This window comes from Pantherophis guttatus, chromosome 6 (genome assembly GCF_059756535.1).
Source record: "Pantherophis guttatus breed Tessera chromosome 6, ASM5975653v1, whole genome shotgun sequence".
NCBI lineage: Eukaryota > Metazoa > Chordata > Lepidosauria > Squamata > Colubridae > Pantherophis > Pantherophis guttatus.
The window spans coordinates 27,197,687-27,212,547 of NC_142068.1; the positions used below are offsets into that span (position 1 = coordinate 27,197,687).

The 14,861-nt window shown below is 38.0% G+C and overlaps 1 protein-coding gene across 37 annotated transcripts in view; it reads right to left on the bottom strand.

Moving 5' to 3' along the window:
• The window catches only part of MBNL1 (muscleblind like splicing regulator 1), a 178,431-nt gene extending 165,292 nt beyond the window's left edge, over positions 1-13,139 (bottom strand). For 12 of the 37 annotated variants that reach the window (XM_034439208.3, XM_034439206.3, XM_034439205.3 and 9 more), the window contains exon 1: positions 12,214-13,139. The gene's annotated coding sequence lies outside the window, so the exon portion shown is untranslated. The remainder of the gene's footprint in view (positions 1-12,213) is intronic. The other 25 variants (XM_087872611.1, XM_087872610.1, XM_087872608.1 and 22 more) reach the window with 9 other exon arrangements.
• Positions 13,140-14,861: the final 1,722 nt, after the last annotated feature.

Sequence of the window (14,861 nt, forward strand, 5' to 3'; positions counted from 1 at the left end):
CTTACTCTGAGCTATTAATTTTCAAATAGGTGCCTCACTGTTACCAGTAGTAAGTATTAGATTGGTCACTTAGTAAAACTGTAAACTAACTAATTCTAGAAATTCCATGAGCCTAAAATTTGTGTAGGTCTATTGTAAAATCTCAAGTTAGGATTTTAGCTTCAACACAACTTTCTATGGCAGTTTGAGACATTAGAATATGTGATATAATTAATATTTAAGCATATCCAAAATCAGAATTCATAATTTTTGCCATATTTTGGGGAGTTTTTTCACCATATAACCGTAAATTCAGTAAAAATATGACAAAATGTCAGGTAATCATAGAGTATAAGTTTAAATTCACTCTCAAAATATATTAAGAATTTTGTGCAATCTTCCTTCACCTGACGTTCTTCAGTTGTATTGAGCAAACACTCCCCAAATTACAAGCTGGTATGGTTAGGTGTCGCCATCCTTGAAAGAAATCAAATTGAGAAAGGTTGTTGGAGAGACCATAGAGAGGAACGAGTCAACCACTTAATCTTGTGCACTCTGAAATCATAAAGTCTTGCCTTCAAGTGGATTTCATTGGCTATTTTGTTGGTTGAAATGACCTGGATTATTTATTCTGGATAAAGAACAAGAAATAACGAAGATGACAACAATTGCACTATAGGTAGCCTTTGACTCACAACCACAATTGAGCCCAAATTTCTGTTGCTAGTTGAGACAATTGCTAAGTGAATTTTGCCTCATTTTATTAACTTTCTTGCCACAAGAAATTAAGTGAATCACTGCCGTTGTTAAGTTAGTAGCACGGTTGTTAAGTGAATCTGGCTTCCCCATAGACTTTGCTTGTCAGAAGATCAAAAAAGGTGATCATATAACCCCAGGATACTGCAACCATCCAAATATGAGTCAGGTACCAAGAGTCTGAATTTTGATCATGTGACCAGGGGAACATTGTGATGGTCATGTGAAAAATGGTCACTTTTGTCAGTATCATTGAACTTCGAAAGGTCACTATATGAACTGCTGTAAAACAAGGTCTACCTGTATAAAAGTAATTGAGAAGGAATGTATAGTATATTTACCAGGTAAGTACATAAAGCCAAGTATGTGGGACGGCCATCAATTTAGTTCATCTACAAGCCTGAGTCTTCACTGTTTTCTTAACTAAATCTCCTAAATCTTTTAATGGTGCATTAGTCTCTTCTTTTCCCCTGCTGAGTGTCCTCATTTCCAATTTCCTCTCAACTGACTTAGTATAATTAGCAACTGTTTGATCATATTTTATACCAGTCAGTTTAAGTAATATTTTAAATTAGTCATCTCTAAATTAAAACGGTTCTTCTTCAACTTCAAGAAACACAATCTGTATCTGTCAAAAAGTTTTATTCTGTTTTGGTCTGTCATCGGAAGAACACCAAGAGAAGGACAATAGGACTTATTTTGTTAAAGCTCACATTAAAAATAAAAAAATTGAGCAGAAAAGTGCTTCCTTTCATCATTAAGAAAAGTGCAAGCATTAAACATCTGTATTAATGGGAATAATTTATTTTTCATGATGAAATAAGAGATGGGATGATAACTCCAGACAGCCCTGGATTACCTTTGACTTGAACACAACTCATATTGTATTTACAAACTGACTGCTTTTTACTAAAAATGGTGGACACAGTTCTCTTTCTTCTTGCCAACGAACAGCTGAAGCTGCTCAATGTTTTCATGAGTGTTAGTGCTAACTTTTAATAACAGTCCTTTTTTCTAAGCGTTTGTTTTTGAAGGCGTTTGTTAAGTATTTTATATGCATAGACAAGTAAAATAAATACTATATACCCGTGATGGCGAACCTATGGCACACGTGCCCGAAGTGGCACACAAAGCCATATTGCCTGCCACATGCGGTGTTGCCCATTCTTCTTCTGGGTTTTTGGCACGTATGTGCGCGATGATCAGCTGGCTTCTGTGCATGCGGCAGTGCTGGAAAATGGAAGAGCTGGTCTTCCGTTTTCCTGCATGAGCATGTGTGCAGGTCAGCTGATTGTCACGGATGCATGCACACCAACACCCAGAAGACTAACTGGCTGGCACGCATGTGCATGCCAGAAACCAGAAGTTCATTTTTGGGCATATGCATGCACCCTGGGCACTTCCTCTTCCGGGTTGTAGCCCAGACGAGCACGCTCACACTCCCTTTTCGATACTTGGTGCCAAAAAGATTCACCATCACTGCTATATACCAAGAAAAGCATTTGGCTAAATTGATGCTAAATAATATGTTCAGATTAAATACAAATTCAAGGAATTTAAGGAATTTAGACTTTCTAGACTCAGGAATGGATCTCTTTCTTGATCTGGGACTGCCTATTTCAAAATCAGTCCAGATATGCAGTTCATAAAAGCAAACAAGAGATACGAGCCTTGCTATTAAAGTAGAGGTCAGCAAATACTAAGTGCAAGATACAATCACAATATGTATTCTCACTTAGCAGGACATGACAAGAGCGAGCCCAAAAGCAGAGGTTCCCAACAGAGGCCTCCCTCGTATGGAATAACTTATAACCTAAGGCAAGGATGCACCACACACTCTTGCAGACATACCCCTTACAATTTGCAGAAGCCCCTTGAGATTGAGTGTGGCGCTAGTGATATAAAATCTGTAAGTTCCTATATTAATATAGTTATCCATTGGTTGTATTATTATATGACTATTATTATATACTAAAGTATCTAGAGTCTAGGTTTTGCTTTATTTTGTTTTTGTACCATGTTTCCCTGAAAATAAGACCCTGTTTTATATTTTTTGAACGCCGAAATAAGCGCTTGGCTTTATTTTCGGGGAGGCCTTATAATTTTGAGGCACGTGGAGCAAGACGGGGCTCTTCTTGCCATCTTACCTGATGTCCAGCTCTGCATTTAAATATTTTCAGGGGGGAGGTTTATTTTAGCACATGCACTCAAAAGCCCGATTGGGCTTATTATCAGGGGATGTCTTATCTTTGGAGAAACAGGGTATTTATTAATTTTTTGTTTGTGAGCAACGAGGACACAATTTATTGATGGATTGATGGATTGAAACACTTTTACAGAATTGTTCAGTTTCATAACATTTTGGGAAGTTTTGGGAAGATACAAATGGCCAAAGTTGTATCTGCCTGTTCTGGCTATGGTAACTGAATTTCTTGTGTTCACAAATGCTATGTTTCGCAGATAATATATGGTTGGAAATGATTTTAAATTATTTCCATGTGACTTTTCCAGTGATCAATACTGTATCGATGTCTTGGCCTATGATAACATCTGTGCGTAGTGGTTATCCTGCATTCTAGGCTACTTAACAAACAGCAAATGTGGAAGCTTTTGTGCCTGTTGACAGTTGTCATAATAACTGCAATAATGTTGAAGACAAGAAAACCATTAAGGGCATGTCCATCAATATGCATTCTTGTCTGTCTGAAGTCCATAGTCATAAATGAAGAAAATAATCTGTTTGATGAGAGCATGATTTTCCTTTAGCTTATATGAAACTCTCATTTGCAATGAAACCACATCTACAACCATTTCTGCCGCATGTAGCTTATACTAAATGATAGCTCCTATTGAAAAAATGTTAGCATCTAATTATTAACAATTACAGTAACAAATTATTAACAAATAATGAGTAACAATGCAACTTCTCTGAAGGATTCAGAATTTAATTTGGCTTTATCATTTGATATTAAACATAAAGCATACGTTTGCACATTTAAAACACTATTCAGTGTCTCACACTAATTTCTCAGTTATGCCAATACCACTAAAATCTCACAGTATTTTCTGTTAAATACATAAAAACTAATCCTTTGTAGAAATAAATTGAAGATTGAAGCACTTGCTTTATATAAACACATATATAATTTTATCTACTTTTTTCTAGTCAAAATGAATGCAGAGTTCATTCAAGAATGCATGACATCTTCATCAAACCTTTTTAAGATCAGCTCAACACAGGATTACTGAGGACATTCAGGATATGTTTAGAATATTTATCTTTCAGGGGAAAAAAAATATGGGAGTACACTCCCAATGTTGATATTACTTTGTCAGATCTATGCTTGTCATGTGACTAATTACTTTGTTATCCTCAATAAGCTAAACAAACAATATTTTAAGTATATTTATCTTCTGCCACATGAAGTTTGAAATTCTGAAACAAATTGTCTTTACCCACAGCTCAGAAAATGTTTTAATAATACAAAAGACCATCTTTCTAATGTAGCACAGATGTATTTTTCTCATTAAATATGAACAAGTATAATGACATCTCATTTGCTTATATGGATACTTTTTGGTTTTAAGACTTGTGTAGAAAACAGATCATATTTTAGGTTTTATTTATTTATCTATCTATTTATTTAACGTATCGCTCATCTCACTGTCATGCAACTCTGGGAGGCTTACAATATAAAAACACAATATAAAAATGGTGATATTAAAACATTAAAAACCTTCTGCATTAAGAATTAAAAGGTTAAAATTAACCAAGACTAGATAAAAAGGACTAATACAAAAACGGGATGGATCATCTCCTAATCTCCTAACCTAATCTGAAGTGGGACAATCCCAACAGATCCCCAAGTCAATATTTATGCAGAAATATTGAACATTCCAAAAGGTTTACAAACCACTACATATTGATGACATTCAGCCAAACAGTGCCATTCTCATGCCATGGAAATCTTGGGGCGGTGCCAGGAGGCAGTCTGGCTATAGGAGGAGCAAAATAAACTCAACCTGTAATTCTTTACAAATGAGTAAATATTCAGGAACGTTAATCCCAGTAATTGTTCCTGTAGTTCCCACTGAATTAGTTGATGCATGATTTGGTGGTTCTTCTGGATTTATATCTGGCTGCTTTTTAAAAGCAGATGGAGGCCAGAGCTGGGAGGGTTTATTTATTATCAACTTCTATATTGCCCATGTTGCCGTGGCGACTCTAGGTGGCTTAAAGCTATATAATTAAAATATGATATAAACATTAAAACAATAAACAAAAACCATGTACTATAATTCAGTTAAAATTCAGTTAACCAAGATGAAAGGAAGGGAGCAAAGTACACAAAGAAGGCTATGATAACTGCAGCAGTCATTAATTTTATTACATTCATATGCCACCCTCTCATCAATAAAGCAGCTCTGGGGGGCCCTAGGGCACTTTTTCCCTGTCGTATCTTTTTTCGTGCTGTCATATCTTGAAACAGTCACAAACAACATACGGTCATTGACAGAGAACTACCTATAATGAAAAGACATGGATGAAAAGACATAGACCTTCTCTATGGCTGCTCTCAGCTTCTGAATTCCCTTCACCTCCCCATACTTTCAGAGCATACAGAAGATCACTCTTGTTTTATTTCCCCAAGCCTTGAACTAGTTAAATGTTAATCCTGTGAAGAACTGATTTATTATTGTTGCTGCTTACATACATTTTAACATGCTGTAATCCAGCCCAGTCTTTTTATTTGGATCAGTTATGAAAGTTATCAGATAAATACAAATAAATGTACATGCTGTTAGACAAAACATTGAACATATCAGAGAAATATTAAGAATATACATCAAAATACAAACTTATTTGTATTTTGGATAATTTAGGACATAGAATCTTTATAGATGGAAATCCAATCCACGCACTATATATGAAATCCAGAGCTGTTTAAGATAATTTCAAAAAAGTTTGCATATTACACAATAAGGTTATGCACCAATCCAAATTTGAAGGGCCTAAGAATCAGAAAGTGCTTACTTAGTACATATTGCCTTTTGAATCAACCCAGTTGATTCAAATCCAATCCAATCCAAATTTGAAGGGCCTAAGAATCAGAAAGTGCTTACTTAGTACATATTGCCTTTTGAATCAACCCAGCTGCTGCAAATTCTTTTGAGCATGATAAGACAACAACTGGAAAGTTACAAACATATCCGTAAAAGCTTAATTATTACAGCTTCATTTGATTCTTTGAAACTGACTTCATTTTTCAAGTAAAGGATTTGAACCTGTCAAGGGGCAATTTATATCCATTATATATTATTACATTATTATGCATGATAGATACTTTATAGTGGAAATTCAAAATTTGGTGAAATGTTCATGGTCCCAATTGAATAAAATGAATTCATTACAACTGAATGCTTGAAAAAGAAGAAATATTACCCTTTCACTTTTGGACATACAAGAGGGCTGACATTAGTATCCACATATATGCCAGCATCTCAATGTCTCTGAGTTGGCAGACATTCACAAATTGCCAGCATACATATGTGAACACTAAAAATGTATTAGGAAGCATTCATCAGGAGATCTGTAGTAAACACATAGAACAAGCAGCAATGGACACTCTAAAGTCAGATAAGGAAAAAAAAGTCTTATTTGGATAATTATTGCTCAAGTAAAAATTGGACTGCAGCTCTAAATATTCTTTTTTTGTATGAGAAAGAACTGCTCACAGCTAATACTCGTGTATGATCCTGTTCTTTGGCCATAATAAAGATTTTATTTTATTTGATCTCATGTAACACTCAAGAGCACATAATGATCACAAGGGTTCTGATTTTTTTTTCTTATTCTATAATGTTGTGCTAGGTCACCATGTGACGTTTAGATATGTTTGCATAGGCTCTTCAATTCCACATGCAGTCTCTAGTGATATAAATAAGGAATATTGTTCCAGGCTTTAATGGAGCACATTCTAATGACTTCTTGAGCATTTAAAGGGCAGTCAAATTCCAAATCACTAGGATTCCTGCAACAGTATTTATTTTGTCACATTATTCACTCTTTAAGAAAGCAATTGTTTTACCTTAACAAGGAAAACCAGGAAGGCAGAAACCAGTTCCTGTATATCAGTGAAAAAACAAACCCAGGAAAAATAGGGACAGAATTATGTTTTGGTAAATGTGGCTGCAACTGCTTAAATATTCATCAATATTCTTTGTAAAAAATATGGCAGAGTTTTAACAATCTCCAGTAGCACAAATAACACACCATAGAAAACAATTGGTAGTTCTCTAGAAAACAGACCGAAGTACAATAGCTCATCTTGTAAAATGATTGCTTACCTTTAAAATGTTATATAGTTCTTTTCTTTACTGTAAAGGTCATGTTTTAATCTTCAGTAACACATACATGGAAATAATATATAGTATTGCATTTCTAGCAAACATAAATATTTTTAATAGCAAATGTTTCAGCTTGTATCTGTTACTATTCTCATGTTTGTTTCTCCTTACTTATTTTCAGAATGACAGTAATTGACAACTAAATAACACATCTAACTGGCACTAACACAGAGTTGTGAACATCAGGAGGTGTTAAAGCCCATCCTGCAAATTACTGGGCTTCCCCACCTCCTGCATTGTCCATTACCTCTCTCTTAAAATTTGCAACTAAAGATTGTACATAAAACAGACAGGTATGTTTGTACTTGCAGCCTAGGGAAAGCCTCCTAATTCTTAGTCCCAAGAAGGAAGTAGTGCAGCTTGCTTTATTTAAAACTCCTTGCAGTGTTTTCTGTACAATAGTCCATCTCTTCTGGGAATCTCAAATTTCAATCCATAATCTGTGACATTTCTCAGCAACCCAAAATAGTTGCTTTTCAGTCAGGCTGTAATTAATTAATGCTGTTTCAGAAGATGTCTACTAAATCCTAAAACTAATGAGTATGTGATCATTTGCACTTTTTGTGCACAGTTACAAACTTTAAAGCACATATACTAATTGTCTAATAGTTACTATATCCATGAAGGAATTTTAATTTGCTCCCAACTCATCTTGTAGAAATGAAGAAACTTCAAACACTTCCAAAATAAGGGGATGTTAAAGAGCTTTTTTGTTTCTGATGCAACAATTCCACCCATCCTGTCACATGCTATCTAAATTATATCATTCAAAAGGTTATTAAATAAACTTTCTATAGATTAGGCCAAATCAAAAGCAGTTCTCAATCATGTTGAACAGAATGACTGATTTCACACATCACCAAAACCTTTCATTTACATGATGTGAGACCCACTAGATTTATGACTTCACAATTGTGAAGACTCACGTAACTGTGGTCTATTTAATAAACCATAGTTAAATTGTGGCTTATTATGCTACTGAAAAGGAAAACATTTTAAGAACTATCTCATAAAGAAACCCACAGCCACACATCAGATACACCAAAATATAATTTTTGCTTTGTAATTTAAAAGAAAAGTATTTTCTTTTGCCAATTGAGTATTTTTGTTACTTAGTAGCCATATGTGCTACAAATAAATAAAACAATGCCAAAGTTAAATTGTACAACGGAATTTCAAAAAAGTTATATCCAACTATATACTTTAAACAAGGGGTATTTAACAACTGTATGTTAAAAATACTAACCAGCAATACAAACACACACAGAGACAAAAAATGCACTTTCATTTAACAACAAATAGTGGGAAAATTGGATCTTTCAAAACTACTTTATTATAAGGTATGTTTAAATGAAAACAAACATCCCGATATCATAAAAGATATGAACTATGCTTTAGAATTGCTGAAAGTGAATTTTGAATCCTGATCACAAATAAAAGTCAAGAAATACTTTTCCAACATGTATAAAAATTTCAGCAGTTATCAGGTAAGCCAAATATATTACTCAGAATGTAGAGATCCTGTTCCTTCTCCAGTTGTAAGTCGTAGGGTGCTAGGTTGATGACACAAGCCAGGTAGCTAAGGGCAAATCATTGATCCGAAGAAGATGGTCTTATCACATAATTGTTGTGGTGAAAAGTAAATACCAACAAATGGTCTCTTTAAGATTACATAACAGCTTTCTGAATTCTTTTTCAAATGACCTGCTCAGGATACAAGATCTTCACGATCTCAAACCTAGAACAGTAGTTTTGCATGGCAGCACATATGGCCCTATACTTTTCAAGAAGAACTGGCTAGCTATGAATGCTACATTAAAAAACTTTTAAGGTAATAATGGTGGTTTGTCACATTCATAATATATCAGGAACTTGAGCTTTCCCAACCTTCTTCTTTATATCAATCTTTTCCTAAGTAATTAAGATGTTCAATAGTTCTTCGAAGACTAACATATGTAACTCAATATACTCAACTAGAAAAGTCAAGATAGTGCACAGATCAAAGATATATGCAATGTCAGGCCTCTTTTCTCCCATAAATTAGCCATGGATCCTAGGAACATATCCCTGCATATCCTGCCTAATTTTTATTTTTGCAAGGGCTAAATACAATCTGTTTTGCATTCCTGAACCTAAATACCTAGCACTCCACATTTTGATTATTTTTCTTCCTACTGTATATCAAGAAGCAATGTTCAGGATCAGATGTTACAATATAACAAACACTCAACCTTAAGTGTTACAAAGTGTCCCCCTCTCCCCCCCCCCCCCAGATCAGACACACACAAACACTTTTTGGAATAAGCAATAAGGACAGCTTTCTGAAAAGCTTAAATTAATGTACACTAGTTACAATTACAAAAAGTTTCTTATTTCTCTTCCTCTAAATTCAAAACCCGATTTCAAATTCCGGTTTATCAATAAATTGTGGTTAGTGAATATAATTATTCCAAGCCAGATATCATTATTGTATAACATATATAAATCACAATTGGAGCCCACAGCCAGAAAACAAAAGAAAACATACAAGCTCAGGGGAAAGAAGAATGAGAAAAGAAAAAGAAGGCAGACTTACTCTTAGCTATCCGACAATGATGTAGCAATTGCAGTGTGATGTCTAGACTAGGCCAATGTTACCCTATTAGATTTGTTTCATAAAGAACTAGTTTTTTAATCTGATATTTCCCTCGAAGTACTTAATATTTGATTAGTGCAACAAAGTAAACAGTATATATTCTACTGGACAATTAACTACTTTATTATCTGCTGATAATTAATATACATATCATTCATCTTTTCTTCCTTTCCCCCAGATTCTTGCTGTCACTTTTGACCTATCTTAAGATTCCTAATCACTGACAGATGCCTCAGCTTTTTGATATCTAAATTTGAAACATTTTGTCTTTCTCCTGTAGGTCTACTAGATATTGGCCAGATCTAACAAATCATTTATGATAAAACTGCAAGAACTGTTACCAAACAATAACAAAAATAAATACAATTTACCAAATCTTTACAAAAAGAACCCACTCAATTCAATTAGACTTACTACAAATAAACAGGATTGTTGCTTTACACTGCTTCAAAATCAGTTTTGCAAATGACTTTCCATTATTTTTTAAATATATAGCAGTAGCAAGCTTACTTCCCGTTTTGGAAGCTGCAGGCTCTGTCTACCTTTGCTAAGTCTCTCCCCAAGAGCTTTTCTCTAATCCTATTTAGTCATGGTGGTCAGTGCCACATTTTGCAACACGACTGTACAGACTCCTTTCCAGGCCATTAAAACTCTTATAAACAATACATCCTTTGACACCTGAACAATCCAAATAGGACCTTTCTACATAGCAACCACTCACTAATTAGGTTCACTTTTGTCTTGTTCTCTTTTAATACATATTCCAAGTCTTAGCCTCTTAACTTTTTTGTGCCTCAAAGGGTTCCCTAGATTTTGAAAATTCTGACAGCTCTTCTTCCCCCATCTGAGTCTGGCACAGTTACATATTTGGAAGCACACGTCCAGGCAGTATAACCATTCAATATGTATTATAACATGTTTTATTTATCTATCAAATGTATATTCATCCCTATAATTAAAGATATTTACACATATAAACTGATGGTATAAGTCTTTATGTTTCTATACATAGACACAAACATTTGCAAATTATCCTTTTGAGCAGACGGCTTACAAGTTTGTATACAATCCAAATGGAATACTACAGCTAAACAGATGCATTCAAAAGGGAGGGGAACCCCTCTAACTTTTTTCCCTTGGGACTTTTGTTCATGTTAACTAAAACCAAATGCCTGTAACAGCTCACTTGAGAATTCAGAAGCTCTGGGTAAACAGCAAGCGAGCTGGCTTTTTTTTTTTAACCTTAACTGTGCCAGTTATCTACTTTGTAGATGCTACCATACACTGCACCACATCCCAGAAAGAAACCTTAAATCGTCACGATTTTACCTCTTTTTTTTTCCCCTCACACATGAAGTGCATTTCTAGTAAAAGCCACGCAATTTATCTGCCGTTCAAAATACAAGCAAATTCTTAACACTTGCATATATATATATATATATATCCTTAAGGACTCTCCAGAACTTGTGAACCTGGGCAAATCCCTCGGGATGCCAAATTATAGTGCTCTCCATATAAGGAAGTACAACTAAACATGTCACATGTTAATCTAAATGCGGTAGGCAATGTGTCAGCCTTCTTTCCCCCCCCCCAAAAAAAACATGGGCTCCCGCTTTACAACACACTTTTAAATATATATATATATTTTGTCTTCCAAGAAGGGGGGGGGAGGAAATTAGGGTGGAATCGCGCTTCTAATTTTTGCCAGGGGAGGTAAAGGCTTCGGACTCGGAGGGGTGGCTGCAATATGGAGCGCTATGATACGCGAGGCCTGTCAAAGTCAAGTGTCCTACCCTCCCCGACAGCCAAGTGGATCGGCGCTGGGTCTAAAATAAGGGACACGCAGCACGCCAAGTTCAGGGAGTAACATAAACCCGAAACAAAGGTCAACGAGGGAAGGGGGCCTTTTCGTACACCTGCTTAGCCTCAGCCTTTGGGCGCGAGTGTGTGTGTGTGTGTGTGTGTTTGTGCGTGCGTGTGTCTGTGCAGATTGCAAAACTGCACGACCCCGCAAAGCAGCAGCACTCTCTCTCTCTCTCTCTCTCACACACACACACACACACACAAACACAGACCGCGTAAGAGAGGAAACGGCGGCTGGAGGCAGAATTGCAACTGCGACCTTCTGCCTCTCGTTTTCTTTCCTTTTTTTCTTTTATTTTTTTAAGGACGGCGAGGGGCGCGAGAAGAAATCCTTAAAACTGTGGAGGGGATCTCCAGTTCCCACCGGCGGCGGCGGCCCTCCAAGCTCGCTTCCTCCGGCCCGGGACGTGGAGGGGGGGGGAAGCCAAGCGGCTTCTAATGCGACTCCGATCTAAAGCGGCAGCCCAATCGAAACCTAAAAGCATTTGCTGGCTCTCTCGCTTCTCTTTCTGCCCCCCCCCACCCCGCCTTTCCCCGCCAGTCTTGATCGGCAACAAGGAAAGACGTCTTACCTCTCAACATTTTTTCAGAGGCAACCATCAGATCTCGGACGGGTCGACCAAGGCATTTTTGGGGGTATTCGGGAAAGGACGACCCTCCCAAACCTTGGTTTTTGTTTTTGATAAAGAAAAAGAAAAAAAAGAAAAAGAAAAAGAAAAGCATAAACAAATAGAACCAAAACAAGCCCTGGGGAAAAAAAGGTGGGGGAAGGGAGAGAAAAGGGGAGGGGGGAAAAAGATGGGACGCGCCACTCGCCTTGTCACAGCGGCATTCTCGTCGCCCTAAAACCTCCGGCAGCTGCAGTGCAAAAAGACTGTCGCCGACGGCTGTGCAGGGCACGCTCTTATCTGAAGCGCCGAGTTTCCGCTGCTGCCTGCGCCGCCCCTCCCCCATCCAAGCGAGCTCTAACCAGGAAGCAACTGGGCGTACTACTGCAAGAATGCAAAAAAAGGGAGGAAGGAAGGGAGGGAAATATAAAATAAAATAAAATCACACGGTGTACAGAAGACGCGGGGAAGGTTAGGCGGGGGCGCGCAACAAGGGCCCCGCGCGCGCGCGCACACACACACACGCGAAACGTCTGCCGCGCGCTGCTTCTCCCCCTTTGGTGTCTGGGTCTATGTGTGTGTGCGCGCGCGCGCTTGTCTGTGGAAACAAGGTTTGGAAGTGGGGACCAGCGAATAGATTCGACGGGGAGAGGGAAGGGAACCCGAAGCCGGAGTGGTGGTGGGGGGGGGGGGGCGGCTGAAAGTGGAAAAAGCGAACGCCAAGCAGCCGCCGAAAGCGCGCTCGGGGATCCCCTTCAAACGCTCGCCTTGGTATCTCCCAAGTCGATTTGTACAACTTGAGAGGAGAAAAAGAGGAACAGAGCGAGCGAGAGAGGAAAAGCAGGCACGCACGTAGGCACGCACGCACCACATCCCGCTCTCTCTCTCTCGCCATCCCTTTCCCCCCCCTCCCTCCACCCCTCGGGGGGGGGGTTCGTAGTGTAAATGCGGCGGGTACAGGTCTCTTTCGGTGGAGCGTCTCTGGGGTGGTGGTGGGGGGGGGGGAAGGATTAATTGGTCTCGCTCTGTTGCTGCAAAGTGGAGGCGCCGGATGGTATCCCACCCACGGGCTTTGCAGTACTAACTGTAAAACTACTTAACATTCAAGGCACCTTGCAAATTCGCCCGACCATCAGATGACATCTATAGCTTGTTTCGGTTCTTTTTAAATACTGCGCATTCTGTGCTGCTCCTTTTAGCCCTGAGAATTTTAGGTCTCCCGGTTCTATTGGAGCCAGTCCAAGGGTGTCATATGCGGGAGAGGGAGGAGGAAGGAACCAGAGATGGGTGCAGAAGAGAAGCCCGGTTCCTAGATCTGAATTATCTCCCCGTTCAGACAGATAACAGTTCTCGTAGCTCAGTTAAGGTAAAAGACCGTTTGATTTGGGTTCACGTATTTATATACTTACCGGATTTAACTCAAGGGCTGACAAAAAGTAAAACGCTGCACAATTCAGTCGTTTTGGTCTGTGAACAGTAGGCCCAAACCTATTTTTATTAGGTTTTTATTTTATTAGGTTATATATATATAACAGGAAAGTATATATATATATATATATATATATATATATAACAGGAAAGTATGCATCATTTGAGCCCCCACCTACAGCCTGCAGTAAAGCAGTCCAAGAACAGGGAGAGAAACTCATTTGTTAGAAGTTCTGATGAGCTCCAAGAGAATCATGGTGATGTCCTCCTCTCCTATTTTTTTTTTCCATGCATTGGTGCCCGCTCAAGTGTGCACCTATATATATATATTATTAGCCCAAGGCAGTCTTGGAACATTACCACATCAACATCAGGTTTGAAACTATTAAATACTGTTCACACAATGCTAGTATCAGACATACTTAAGCTGAATGTGCATTCCTGCCAATATTAGATTTTTCATTTGCATGGGAGAGACAAGACAATTGAAATGCTGATGTGGGATTTCATTTGTGAAGGTGGCACTAGATACCCTGGACTAGCACTTGTACAAAAAGGTTCTTGTGCAAATCATTCAACGCTGGTACTTATTGACTGTGCACTCATCCTTTTGAAGTTTTGAGGCGTGTAGATATCCATGCTATTGGGCCTCTCTTCTGCACCAATTATGTGCTGATAAATTGTGTGGAGAAATTCAGAGGTGCTCTTCCCTTTATTAGGAGGAAATGCTAGAAATAAATTGAAATCTCTTTTGCCTCGGATAGAATAGTCTATTACCAATTTATTTACACAGGAGAAATGATTAGTTTCCACAGATAATAAAGTACTATCTTGACCCACCAGTCCGTATAAAGCAATTGGCCATTTCATGCCAAAAGTTATGCTATTATCTATACAATACCTGTTGCCAAAAGTCATCTGAGGGAGCAGGACAAAGAGCACCTTAGATTCAACTTCTCACCAAAAACAGGTGTCTTGTAGTATCAAAGCTAACTGCTGGCAGTTCAGTTGATGCACATGTATTACAATCTCTGTGTGCTGGGTAGACGCTGTGTATTTGTGAGTGCTTGTGTAATCCCATAATAGTCATCTTAACCCAACTAGGATCTTGCCCAACTGCCAGCTAAATCTTGCAAAAAACAACAACCCATAAATGGGGCCCTGAGGCTGCAACCGTTGTCTTC